At 41.5% G+C, this 14576-nt stretch overlaps 1 protein-coding gene and 1 non-coding gene across 14 annotated transcripts in view; one reads left to right on the top strand and one right to left on the bottom strand.

Annotated features, from left to right (window-relative positions):
• The window catches only part of LOC144537414 (partitioning defective 3 homolog), a 382981-nt gene that overhangs the window by 50096 nt on the left and 318309 nt on the right, over window positions 1–14576 (top strand). The window lies entirely within an intron of this gene.
• Window positions 629–700, bottom strand: trnaw-cca (transfer RNA tryptophan (anticodon CCA)). Its single transcript has one exon. It is a non-coding gene; the product is annotated as a tRNA-Trp (tRNA).

Raw genomic sequence — 14576 nt, 5'->3', positions numbered from 1 at the left:
GTTCAATTTAACGCATTGATCACAATGCCGCGCTTATCATTATGAATGTACTATTTCCACAGGCTTCCCAGTCTATGTTGTAGTGAGTGATGTTGGTCTACTGCTTTTGGATATCTCATTAAAAAACTTTACTGTCTTCTTTCTCTTATCTAAATAAAACCTAGTCTGAATTGATTTTTATCTGAAATTGGCTGCATGTTTTAGGTTGTTGCAGGTTGTTGTTTTTGTACTTTGTGTCATGATTGGCCTCAATTATGTTTCCATACTTGAGCCTGGAGGTAACACCACAACCACAATTTGGAATCTCAGTGGTGTTAAAGTTTACATATAACAAAAAAGAAAGGATAATTGAAGCCATATCAAGCTGAAGTGATAGCTATGAAGTATAGTAATTACAAAAGAGAGGATCCATTAGCAGTGCATCATTCAGTTGTATTGAAAGTTTTTAAGGTATGCTATCTATCTACGAGTAATTCAGTGTTGTTTGCACTTCTTGCTGTTAATTTGACAGCAGAGCTGAAAGTTAAGAGTAACTGAAGAGCTGTGAAGTCTTTGAGCCAAAATTCAAAGAGTTGAGAGCACAAGTTTAACGGAACACATCAGATGAGTGCAGTCCTTAAATTTTTTTTGACCCTGACGTGATTTGAACACGCAACCTTCTGATCTGGAGTCAGACGCGCTACCGTTGCGCCACAAGGTCCCGCGTACCACCTTTGGATCCAACCCAAATTGACATCACATGTTTCACATTGTGAAACTATTCCAACTCTTTGCAGCTTCCTGCTTTTCCTCCTGCCTGCTCACTTATAAAAAGCACGGTGTCACATTTGTACAGTTCAGACTGGGGTATTCGACAGGACTACTAAACACAAAATCGGCACACTACTACACTGCACAAACACGGTTATGTAGTATCAATGTCAGCTTTGCAGCTGCAGATAAGCATAATGTATAGTTATGCAGCTGAATGAAAAACACTTCTTATTTAAGTTACTTCCACTGAGATTATGCTTCACTTGTCTGGTATAAGGGAAACGTGATTAGGTTGGTCGGTAGTTAGTTTAAAATGTATTATTAACGCTAGCAAAAAAAAGAAAACAGCAAAAATAATATATTACAACTGAGTTTATAGGTTGGTAGATGTTGGTAAACTGCCATATCCAAACATTCAATTAAGACTGATCGTCCTTACTATATATTGACTGACTGCTGAGGTCCACTGTTGATGTCCACTGTAGCAGTTTCTATCACATTTAAGTGTAAAGAAATGATTTCAGTTCTACTGTGTGTCACTGCTGTGACTTGGAGAGAAAACAGAGCATGTGTTAATGCAAGTTTCTGTGACTCTACCGTTGGGAGCACCCAAGCCTTGCGCGCGCGTGTGTGTGTGTGTGTGTGTGCGTGCATGCGTGCGTGCGTGCACGTGCAGTATGAGGGGCGTCTGGCTCAGGTTCAGCAGTCAGATTATCATGATGTGTTTCATATGCAGTCATAGAGTTGCATGCTGCAGCCTGTCTGTCTCTGCTCCACATATCTCCACATTGATGATCTATCTTCCATTACACATGCATGAGGAATATGAGACTGTATCTGTACAGTTGGTTGGACTTTTGGTTTTGTGTTACATAAATGTCCCTATTGCTGTTCCAAGTTTGGTTCTTGTGTGAAGTTGAGCTCTATGTCCACATTTCCTATCTTTATAAAGATCATTCTAATGAGATTACAGTATTGTGGTTTGTTGGTGACATATTTGCTCGGATCACAGAGGTTATGGAGACACAATTGTTTCTCTGAGCAGGCTGAAAAGCTTTATTTAGACAGAGAGAGCAGAAAAACAGGAGCTTTTAGTTTTATCTCATCCGTCCATGATGACCTAACACTACCTGTAATATTATTCGTTATCTGTTACTAGTGATGCATTGAGTGTAGTGTGTGTTTGAGTTATTGTCTATAGATTTTCAAGGCTTCATTGATGTTCATTGGCAGTTGCCACACTAGGTTTTTAGTGCACTACTGCCCCCAATTGGACTGAAGTGGGAAGTAGTAGATTGGCAGAGGAATAGCTTTTTTTTTCATTCATAGGCCAGTTGATGCAGATAATAGCACACTGTGTGAAATAGCATGTCATTGTTAGGCTTAGGGATAACGATAACAACACTAACTACATACTTAGTATTTACAGCAGGGATATGGGACCACCAAGTACATTGAAGTTATAGACTATGGGATGTAACTCCAATAGCAACAAAATGGGCCTTTGAATGAAGGTTTTGGCTAGTCTAGCTTTATCAAGACTCAGACCAGGATCCCAATTAAGTATTTGAACCTCAATATTTATTTATTAGCCCAGCTAGACTGCATTTTGTAACCAGAGAGAACATTCAAAGATTTAAATTATATATTTGGTTTGAAATTAGAAGGACTCGACCAAAAATGCAGCACTTTAGAATTTATTTTGCATGTCATGTATGCATCGGAAGAAAAAAAACATTATTCTCCTCAGGCTAATTTGTCCTAACTCCTTTCCAACTTTTCCCAGTTTCAAGTTAACTGATAGACAAATGTTGTCCACACAGCAGTTTAAAAAGAGAAGTGAATGTGATTGAGAGCCTAACGTTTAATCAGAACTACAACACACTTACCAATGTGCGTCATATGTGCGGGAAAAAATTGAAGTTCAACATACAGTATGATAGTCGGTGCAGTTGTATACCAAGAGACATACACAACTGTTGTTCAGAGGATCATAGAAACTGTGGTCTCAAGTCTATTTTTCTATGGACAGCTTTAAACACACTGCTGATCATTTCCAATGAGACTATCAGCAGGCCTGAATGAGCCCCTAGCCGAATGACACAACCTCATACAGTCATGCAAGAGTGTCTAGGAAGGAGGCGTAAACTTTCATCTAGCTCAAGAGCCTTAGGTTAGACTTTTTAAAATTCCTCTGATAGCTATGAAATGGCTGGAAATGGCGGTGATACAGACACTTCATCCATACAACAGATGGCAATGTGGCAATGAAAACGACTCCTGGTTAGGAGATGGCCTTAGGTAAGAAATTCACAATATGCGTCTGCTGAAATGAGTTTATAAAGGAATGAATGGGTGTGATATGGCCAATTAGATCAAATTAGATTAAACTTGAATGGTCATTGCGGGGAAATTGGGCTATTGCATTAGCATTTAAAATGGTATATAACACTTCAAAACTGTTGTTGTGCGAGACACACTCATTGTCTGACACAAAAGTGAGCTTGATTCCTGTAATTAAGTCCTTTGAATGTGTGGAATAAGATTGTGAGTTTCAGACTAATCTGTTAACAAGTGGAGGTCATTTTTTATTTATATTTCCATTGTGTTCATGTTCATCCAGTTCAGAGAAGAGAACAAGCAGCGTAACATCCAAAATCTTTACTGGAGTCAGATTTGCTATTTTTGTTCAAGGTAAATGCAATTAAATGCATTCAATTCAGCGTTAGGCTGACATATAAAATACCAAATTACATCACATACAAAGATTGAGCATGTCTGCTTGTGATGACATCCCAGCAGACTTAAGCAGTGTCCTCAGTAGCCTGAGGGTAGAAGAATGAGGTGCATTGCATGCTAGGATCATAGATGTACATCTAGCTGCACAACGCTTAATGTAAGTTGCCTTCCCTGTCTGATGTCTTATAGTTGTGACTGACCATCCATTTCTTTTTATAAACTGCTTTCTTTTTGTTTCCCCCTTCACTTCGAACGTCAAATGTCTTGTTGTGTCAGTCCAAGACTAAAGATATTCAGTTTAATATGATGCAAAACAGAGAAAAGCAAGAAATCTCTATATTTGATAACAATTGTATGCAATTTTTGCTTTAACGATTAATTGATTATCAAAATATTTGCCGATTGTTTTTCTCTCAATAGACAAACCGATTAGTCGACCAATCGTTGCAGCTCTGACAAACATCATTAACTCTTTGCACTTGACTGAGCCTCATCCAACTTGTCAGCTTGCTTAGTGTGCAAGTTGCCATCTAGATATTTTGTCCAAAGGGAGCTGGATAACAAATAATCCTCAGGGGCTTGTTACAGCCTAAGTCCCTGAATGAGCGGTTCAGTGTAGCGTGTTTTACAGCAGGTGCATGTAGGCGTGGACCCGCAGCTTGACAGACATTGCAGTGACTCTTGTGAACCACAGAGAGGCACTCAAGCCCAAGTTATAGCCGTCTACAGGACTGTCTGTATACCGTCCGTTGCACAGAGTGTGAGTACATATCTTTTGTTTTTGGGAATGGATACTAGCCTCACAATGAGAGGCACATACTGTAGAGAAAAACAAAAATGCCAAAGACCTATAGGAAGTGAAGAAAGGGGGGGGGGGAGCCGAAACTGAACTGAACTGTCCATATCTGAGCATTTCCTCTATTTGTGCTAATGCGGCCTGTTTATGAGTACCACATCCATGGCTCCTGTGGTTGAGCTCCTTGGACAATTAGCATTTTCTTGGCCCCTGAAGTTGGCATTGTCATGGCAACAGCGGTCGGGTGCCAAGTGGGCACCTGTGCTGGGTCGAGATCAAGCCGTGAGTGAAATTAGCCAAGGCTAAAGCAGGGTCCCAGCAGAATTCCCTGGTACCAGAACACTGCCGGGGGAAATCAAAGACTAATTACTCTGTGTGTGTGTGTGTGTGTGTGTGTGTGTGTGTGTGTGTGTGTGTGTTTGTGAGTGAATGTAGCCTCTTTTGGCATAGATTGAAGACTATTGTGTCTGGTTGGCTGTCTCTTACCGACATCTCTCAGACAGTGTTACACATTCACCTCACACATTGTGAACTACGTATGTATTCTACCTTTACTGTGCCTCTTTCCAACTGATCCATTGTCTAGTGCAGTGGTTTCTGAACATTTTAGTGGATCAGGAGCCCCATTTGATTTCTGCCGTACAGTATGATAATGTTCTGTTTTCTGTAGGGGGAGGAGGAAAGACAGAGAGAGTAAAACCATCAAACCATTCATACATCCTCTGATCCTATGTCAAGACTTGATAGAAACTGAACTTTAATTTATTTTGCATGTAGACTCTTCGGTTACAATATGGCAGTGCCATTCCTGGTCATTGCAACAATGTAATGTATTGAATAATAATGTAATCTTTCTCCTGTCGCGTCCCGCTGTCTCTCGTACCTACACCGGACCTGCACCCTGTCACCCCCCCTCACCTTCTATCTGCCTGTGCAGTGCTGCTGCACATGAGGAGAGAGCAGAGAGGGGAGGGGCTGCTCCTCAGTCACAAGAGAGAAATACCTTGCGTGCTCGCTGGACAATACTGGCGTCTTTTCTACAGAAAATCAATGATTTTTCTAAAGAAGAAAAAGAAAGAGCTTTTTTTTAAAGAAAAAAAGTTGCTAAGGGGGTCTGAAAAGTCGCTAAATCTAGCGACAAAGTGGCTAAGTTGGCAACACTGCCAAACAGGCATGTTTTGAACAGGCACTGCACTAGTGTGTTATAAAAATGTGCCTTACCCATATACTGCCCTCTGGTGGCCAAACTGACAGCTCAGTGGAGGTCTAGCTACTGTGCATTATTTTGATTTGTTTTGTAATCTAATCAAAGGGACCCTGACTGAGTTTGAGTACCCGAGTCTGAGCTCCACCTTTAAGACGGAATTGATTGTTCTCAGGTAATTAAATGTTTGCTCCGGTGGCATTTGAGAGCTGGAAGCTCTTGGCAACAATGTTTGTGAGTAGCTGCATCATTTTTTGTAAATATGGCTATCAACGGACAGGGTTAATTTGACAAAATATTGGTTATTTTGCAACTAATTTGATGTTTTGTCTGATTTAACAAAATTATTAATTTGAACTATAACTGCCACCGCCTGGTTGTTAATTCTCCAGTGGACGTGATGTTTCTAAATGTGCTATAGTTGACTTGATAACGCTCTATAAGCACTAGAGGATGGATACCCGACCCGAGCCCGACGGGACCCGACGGGCTGGGCCGGGTTTGGACAGATATTTAGAAATGATGTTCAGGTTTGGGTCGTGCTCGGTCACATCAGCGCGATAAGGTGTTGAACATTTTAAATTTAAAACAGCTTATTATGTAGGTAGCCAATGGGCCTGTTTCACTTGATGCAAAGGTTCGTTTTTGTGATTAATTATGTAGGCTATATAATATGATTGGGCCTCTTGTGTGCTGATGTGCTCATCTGTTGACATTTCCGAATGCCTTCCTACAGTTGCTTAATAAAAGCGGGCTTTCCACACAAACAAACGTACATGTGTCATTAGTATGAGAAAAAAATGAGATTTTAACTTGGTCGGGCTCGGACATAAATATCTTAATGCCTGTCGGGCTCGGGTTGGGCTCGGGTACTGCTCTGTCGGACGCAGGCCGGGCTCGGAGAGAAAATGCAGCCCGATCCGCACTCTAATAAGCACCCACTACCCTTCTGGCAGCAGCATGGAAGAAGTGGGGGTGAAATACTGTTTCTCTAGTTTACTGTCAGCCACCAGCACCTGTTTCTGCTCAGAAACAAATCCCTTTAGACTGACACATATCCTCAGACTGACACTCCGATAGAGCAAACATATGGTTATATACCTGAACTTTGAAAGGTGTTACTGCTGATGAAGTTGATGAACATAAACACACACACACACACACACACACACACACACACCTGGCCAGAAAGCGTAAATGTCGTCACCAAGCATAGAGTCAATAAAAAAGAAAACTGACAAAATGAGACCTCACACTTATATGTTATATACACACACACACACACACACACACACACACACACACACACACACACACACACACACACTCTGAGAGTTGCACACATGCCCACACATATGTACAGCTTCCTGTAGTCAGCTGTAATTAGCCTGTAAGGACCAGAGTCAGCGCTGCAGTATGGAAGCAGAATTTATCCTAACCTCTGATGCTCTGTTCAGAGTCTCGTGGGTGGAAGCGAGCAGTTTTTCATTTCATTTTCCTCTGGGGCTTTGGATTTATTGTCTGTTGCTGCTTGTTTATTGGGTTCCTAGTTTTTGAACTTCACTTACTCGGGGAAGATTTGTTGAGCACTGTTGTTCTTTTTCAGTAACTCCCTCTTTCCCACTTACAGTCAGGTCCATAAATATTGGGACATCGACACAATTCTAATCTTTTTGGCTCTATACACCACCACAATGGAGTTGAAATGAAACGAACAAGATGTGCTTTAACTGCAGACTTTCAGCTTAAATTTCAGGGTATTTACATCCAAATCAGGTGAACGGTGTAGGAATTACAACAGTTTGTATATGTGCCTCCCACTTTCTAAGGGACCAAAAGTAATGGGACAGATAAATCAAACTTTCACTTTTTAATACTTGGTTGCAAATCCTTTGCATTCAATTCCAGCCTGAAGTCTGGAAGGCATAGACATCACCAGACGCTGGGTTTCATCCCTGGTGATGCTCTGCCAGGCCTCTACTGCAACTGTCTTCAGTTCCTGCTTGTTCTTGGGGCATTTTCCCTTCAGTTTTGTCTTCAGCAAGTGAAATGCATGCTCAATCGGATGCATGTCAGGTGATTGACTTGGCCATTGCATAACATTCCACTTCTTTCCCTTAAAAAACTCTTTGGTTGCTTTCGCAGTATGCTTCGGGTCATTGTCCATCTGCACTGTGAAGCGCCGTCCAATGAGTTCTGAAGCATTTGGCTGAATATGAGCAGATAATATTGTCCGAAACACTTCAGAATTCATCCTGCTGCTTTTGTCAGCAGTCACATCATCAATAAATACAAGAGAACCAGTTCCATTGGCAGCCATACATGTCCACGCCATAACACTACCACCACCATACTTCACTGATGAGGTGGTATGCTTTGGATCATGAGCAGTTCCTTTCCTTCTCCATACTCCTCTCTTCCCATCACTCTGGTACAAGTTGATCTTTGTCTCATCTGTCCATAGGATGTTGTTCCAGAAATGTGAAGGCTTTTTTAGATGTTTAGCAAACTCTAATCTGGCCTTCCTGTTTTTGAGGCTCACCAATGGTTCACATCTTGTAGTGAACCCTCTGTATTCACTCTGGTGAAGTCTTCTCTTGATTGTTGACTTTGACACACATACACCTACCCCCTGGAGAGTGTTCTTGATCTGGCCAACTGTTGTGAAGGGTGTTTTCTTCACCAGGAAAGTATTCTTCGGTCATCCACCACAGTTGTTTTCCCGTGGTCTTCCGGGTCTTTTGGTGTTGCTGAGCTCACCGGTGCGTTTCTTTCTTTTTAAGAATGTTCCAAACAGTTGATTTGGCCACACCTAATGTTTTTTGCTATCTCTGATGGGTTTGTTTAGATTTTTTCAGCCTAATGATGGCTTGCTTCACTGATAGTGACAGCTCTTTGGATCTCATATTGAGAGTTGACAGCAACAGATTCCAAATGCAAATAGCACACTTGAAATGAACTCTGGACCTTTTATCTGCTCCTTGTAAATGGGATAATGAGGGAATAACACACACCTGGCCATGGAACAGCTGAGCAGCCAATTGTCCCATTACTTTTGGTCCCTTAGAAAGTGGGAGGCACATATACAAACTGTTGTAATTCCTACACCGTTCACCTGCTTTGGATGTAAATACCCTCAAATTAAAGCTGAAAGTCTGCAGTTAAAGCACATCTTGTTCGTTTCATTTCAACTCCATTGTGGTGGTGTATAGAGCCAAAAAGATTAGAATTGTGTCGATGTCCCAATATTTATGGACCTGACTGTATACAGTTATAATCCCTCACAGTTGGAAGATGCCTGTGTGCTTTTTTTTCTATTAGAAGCTAAACCACAGGCCTTTACTGTTAGCAACTGAATAGTAGGGTTGGGCATTGTTTTGATTTTAACGATTCTGATTCCAATTCCGATTCTTCCTTTCGATTCCGGTTCTTATCGATTCTCGATTCCGATTCTTTGAGGGGTGGAGTTGAAACGGGTCACATGCTTATTTTCACAAATAAGAGGAAAGTTTTATTTTGAGTCAATGGAGGTTTGCAGTTTTACCGGGCTTTTTCAACGTAAAATAAAGCTCCAGTAGAGAGCTGCTTACTGTGCTCCAAGGCTTCAACACAACAAGCGTCTGGCCGCTACGGAAACCAAAACTTGCACATATTAAATTGGGAAGTGTTGATCGGATATCAAACCAAATCCTCCAAACGATTTCAAACAATTCCAATAAAGAAACGATTCCAACGGAATCGTAATTTTTGAAACGATTCCAAGTAGGAATCGGTTCTCGATCAAACCTGTACTAATGACGGTAGTATCAAATACGTATCACATATGTTCTATGAACTGTGATATATGTCATACAGTGATTGAGTGATAGAGGGAATATACTGTACTTACTGTAAGGCCAATTCTTTAATTAAAAGCAGTAATAAAACCTGTAATCTTTATATACTGCATTATTAAGTGCTTTTATACAATGTGATGAAACACTGTGTACCAAAGTGCCACAAAGTACGACAGTCTGATCCTTTTAAACCAAACATGGCAATATAAGCACACGTTTCAATATTTTAATGACAAATGGCAAAAAATGGAAAAAGGCTGACCGTAGTTCAAAATGTAAAAAACCCACTAACACAACAGAGCATATTACCATTTTGAGGGCAGAGTATTGATATAAAATTGCACAAGAGCCACAAAAAATAGTAATATAGATTATTTTGTCCCATCCTCAATGTGTACTGGGCGAACACCTTTCACTGGAATGAATGAGTTGTTATGTAAGGTCAAGCAGTGGAGTTGATAAAAGATATTTAGTCATGGCCAAAACGAAAAATGGCAAAATGGTTTTGTGTACCATATGTTATTAGAGTGCTGTGTGTATAGTATAGACAGTCAGGTGACTAACATCTGTAAATAACCCTCCAGCAATCATCAAAAAGACATGATACAATAATATAAACATCTGACACACCTCTTCTTTGTCATGCACACAAACACATACATTCTACATCCAACAAAACCAAACATTTCATATTATATATGATTGTTATGATCACAGTCCCTGTCTGGGTGGTTGCATAGTTCATGTTTGAGTGTATGTTTGTGCGTGTTGGAGTGTGTGTGTTCAATCACAGTTCATGTTGAGTGGAAGGGGGGGGTGCACAAGGGGCGAGGGGTTGGGAACAAGTGTGGAGAGTTAATGTGCAGGCGTTGATCACCTGTTTGGTTGTTTGAGCAGTGTAATAGAGTGAGGAACAAGAGTGCTTGTACTGCTTCTTCCTGCAACCTCACACCCTAAAGCGCCTCCCAGAGGGCAGAAGTTGGTACTTCTTATGTAGAACATGAGAAGGATCCAGGAGGATTTTGTCAGCCAGTCTGAGGGTATGCTTAGTGCAGCTGAGGAAGGGGTTTTCCACAGGTTGACCCAGCACCTTGGAGCAGATCCCCAGGAGATGCAATATCCTGGTTTTCAGTTGGACTGTGAATCCACTAAACCAGACTGAGCCTCTGTACTGCAGGACGCTTTGAATGGTGGAGCAAAAGAATAGATTGAGGTTTCCTTATTGGCTCCAAATGACCTCAGTCTCCTTAGAAAGTGAATCCTCTGCTGTACCTTGTTGTAGACAAAGTCCATAACAGTGGGGGAGCTGACACATCCTTGTGGAGCGCGCGCGGCTAGTTGTAACCAGGGGTGAGTAGGTGTTGTTGACCCGAACCAGCTGTTGCCTGTTGATACCAATGCATGAGATATGGCTTAATCTCCATCTGATGCATTTTGGAGAGCGGTATATCCAGCTGTATTGTGTTGACTGCAGAACAGAAGTGTATGAACAGCACTGGCATATGGTTTAATTTTCGGTGCATTGTTTTGAGACAAGGTGCATGATGGTAACAACAGCATCAGGGCTTTCGCTTATATGCAAACTGGTATGGGTCCATTTTTATCTTATATAAACTGAGAGAGCATGTAAGAGATGATTCACTCCAAGCTCTTCATTAATACAGAGGTTAGGGCCACAGGTCGAAAGTCATTGTACTCCTTGGGGCATGTTTTCTGTGGGGACAGTGAATGGGCTGCCAAACCAGGGCTGGTTCCTCCACTAGCATCACTAGTGCATGACAGCCTGCTGAACCTGCTGATATGGACCTGCTGAGCCACCAGCATTGATGGCACTGGTCCATTCTTGTTGACAAAACTACTGCTTCAGCTGTATAGCATATGCAGTATGACATACACAACTCCTGTGCCCGGGGTAAGAATATTACTCCATATTGCAGAGCAGCAGGCAACTCCTCCATCTTCTGCTGTGGTTTTTTAGTAAAACGAGTGAAATCAGGTCATGTCACCAAGCCTTTCTTTCAGCTCGGAGGCAACCCAGCTAGTCATGTAGGTGGCTTTGATTTCTCGTCCATGACAGCCTCCCTACAGGAAGAGATTTCTGCCAATGTGCCTAATTGCTCCTGACATGGCGTCAACTCGCCTGAATACTGTCTGGAAATGCCGGGTATTTAACCAGAGCTGTGGATAGGCAGCGCCAAAACTAGAAAAAAAAATGGAGGGGCGCACACATTTACACAGTTATGTAGAAAACCAACCATGCACGTACACGCACATACATACATGTACTATAGTAGCGACACACACTACCATTGTTGTGTTGTGCATGCGCCTGTGTCATGCAGGAGGATGTTTGTCCTGGTTGACAGCTGTCAGGGCTGCTTTGGTTCCAGTGTCTGGATACTTTGCCATACAAGCCTATTATCTGCAGTGGTGGAGTCCTGTGTAGGGGGCTGACATTGCCCCAGGGCGACGATTTGGGTCAGCTGCCATAGAACAGGCCCTAAACTGAGGTGACAGATACAGACCCCCTACTGGGATCCTGCTGCCCTCCCAAAGACCCCTGGAGGGGTGTAACTAGGAACACTAAGATAACAAGGACCTTGTTTTCCTCTATTATCCAGATGTGGAGAGTGCTGCACCCACAAGGCCCACTGGCATCAGACAGAGATCCTGGGGAAGATACTTTGTCCTGGTTTCCACTTTGGAACTGGATGAGTTATAGTTGCAATTTATCCTTATTGTGTCATTATGTGGCTGCAGTGAGTTTGGCCCATTTTAGTGGAAGCCATCTCCACATTTGAGTCTTTTTCAACTCGCCTAATGGGGGCAGCAGTGCATTCTCCATGCGGCTCTTCAGTGCTTTTGTCCGCTAGGAAATTACCTATACAAAGTTACAGCCAGTTCACCAGAAACTGCAGTCTTAAACCGAAAACTTCAATATTCCATCAATTGCTTATTCTTTTGAATATAGACCTATTTCTCTCTCACCCCGCTGCCTCTCAGCTTCTTAAACCATGCGAGTGTTTCTTCTGCATGACAAGTATCCCTCTGTAGCTTTTGTCTCAAGAGTCTTCAGACCATGAGCGGCTGTTTTCAACACTTGACTATTTCTCTCAGAACCATATATAATTACCCTGGCAGATCCAAAGTCACTCCAAGGTTATGTCTGAAAATTGGCTATCAGATAGACTTTGAAAGGCAAAGCTCTGCTTTAGACTGGGCTGGTTTATTACAGCTGATATTATATACACCTGTCTAGTTGAAGGATTTGTTAAAGTACTTCTGCATACACACGAGCAGACAACCTAAACTAACAAAACACATGTATATGCACAAACTTAATGTATGTTAACTAAAATAAAAATAAAAAAAGAAAGCAAGTAAATAAGGAAATGGAAAACAAATCAATTTTGAGATAAATCAGGCAAAAAAAGAAGCAAAGAAAAAGTGAAAAAAAGAGCAATGAACAATGAAAGAGACAATAATGAAAGATCTATCCAACCAAAGAAAAGAAGGAAGCAATGTAGGAAGCAGAGAAGAAACCCAGTTTGGTTGGAGAGCAGGCATCGCCACAAACTAAGCTGAGCCTGGCGTTGGCGGCTGGTGCTGAAGTTGACACTGGCACAGGGAAGGTGGGAGGAAGGGAGGGAGGAAGGTGGTGCCAGGGCCGGGATGCTAAGCCTGGTTTGGAGAGCTTTAGACAGGCATAGTGTAGCATGCAGAGGGCTGAATCCCCTGTAACACCGTGGCTGTGTGCTCTGATTGCCTCTCATGAGAAAAGGCTAAAGACCTCTTCAGATTATGTCCTGCTTTGCTAAAATACTGGAGGCTTACATACATGCTAATGCACTGTATGCTTTCCTCTTGCACAATTGCTAGTTGGTGTAATTTGTCACACAGCCTGGAATGTCACTGTTAAATGGTTTTTAAAATCAATAGCAAATAAAAGTCTGTTCAAGCCTCTTTTTTAGTTTTTATTTGTAAATGTGTTGCATTATTCAAATCTTTCTATTCCTGGTAGGATTAAATGTGGTTTTCACATGCCATCCTACCCGAACCCTTTCTAAAATAGTATTTTGACCATAGAACTACTCTCAACAACTCTTACTCAATAATACTATAGTCCTACAACTGCTTGTACTGCTCCTACTACAATTTCTGTGAATATTATGAAGCTGAAATGATTAGTCGAATAACCAATAAGTTGATCAACACTAAATTCACTGGCAATCATTTTTCAATCTCATTCTTTGGTTCCAGCTATTCAAATGTGAAAATTGTTTTGTTTGTCATACATTATATTATATTCTGGTTTTGTATGAACCAAGGAACTTGAACATGCCACTTCGGATAGAATAGACTTTTTATTTTTTACTGTTTTCTAGAATTTTAAAGATAAAATGATTAAATAATGAATTAAGAAAATAATCTTCAGATTTATTGATAATACAAAAGAACAATTTGTTGCAGCCTTATAATGCAACTAAAATTAATAAATAAATCATATCAAATGTGGACCATAGCGACTCATTGCTGTGATATAAAAGGGTTTTTCTCTGTCTTTAATATGCAAAATGACTGTCCATCTTTTTATCCTCTGTCTCTTTTCACTAGAGGTGAAGAATACTATACGCTGTGTGTATTATAGAGGGTATCTGAAGGTCAGTGGGCCAATTTGCGAGGATGTGTCTTAGTGTGTCTTTATGTGCAGCCATGGTTTCATCCAGAAGGGATTTGTAGGTAAAATTCCCTTAAGACCCTTCACCACTATGCCTTCCTTCTTCCTTTGTGCTTTGGAAAAGCCACTCACATACAGTGAATGGATGTGTGTGTGTGTGTGTGTGTGTGTGTGTGTGTGTGTGTGTGTGTGTGTGTGTGTGTGTGTGTGTATGTATTGTATGTGTATGTGGTATTACATGGAAAATCTTGAGAGTCCCTGCATGAATGCCTTATGTCTCCTCTACAACAGATGTGCCACAGCCTAGGGCCCCTCAGTTGTAGCTCGTTATGGGAATGTGTGTGTTTTTTATGTGTGTATGCGCACGTGTGTGTACGGGAAGACTGTGTGCTATTTCCATTCGGAAGTCAGCGGGGAGTTTGCCTATAAAAGACACAAATAATAGGCACCCATTTGTCTTTAAAGCCACTCATCCATCAGCTTACACACACAGCTTACACACACACCCACACCCACACCCACCCACACACACACACACACACACACACACACACACACACACACACACAC

The sequence above is a fragment of the Sander vitreus genome, chromosome 22 (genome assembly GCF_031162955.1).
Source record: "Sander vitreus isolate 19-12246 chromosome 22, sanVit1, whole genome shotgun sequence".
NCBI classification, from domain to species: Eukaryota; Metazoa; Chordata; class Actinopteri; order Perciformes; family Percidae; genus Sander; species Sander vitreus.
The sequence above is the reverse complement of the archived record's forward strand: the minus strand, read 5'-3'. Positions and strand labels throughout refer to the sequence as shown.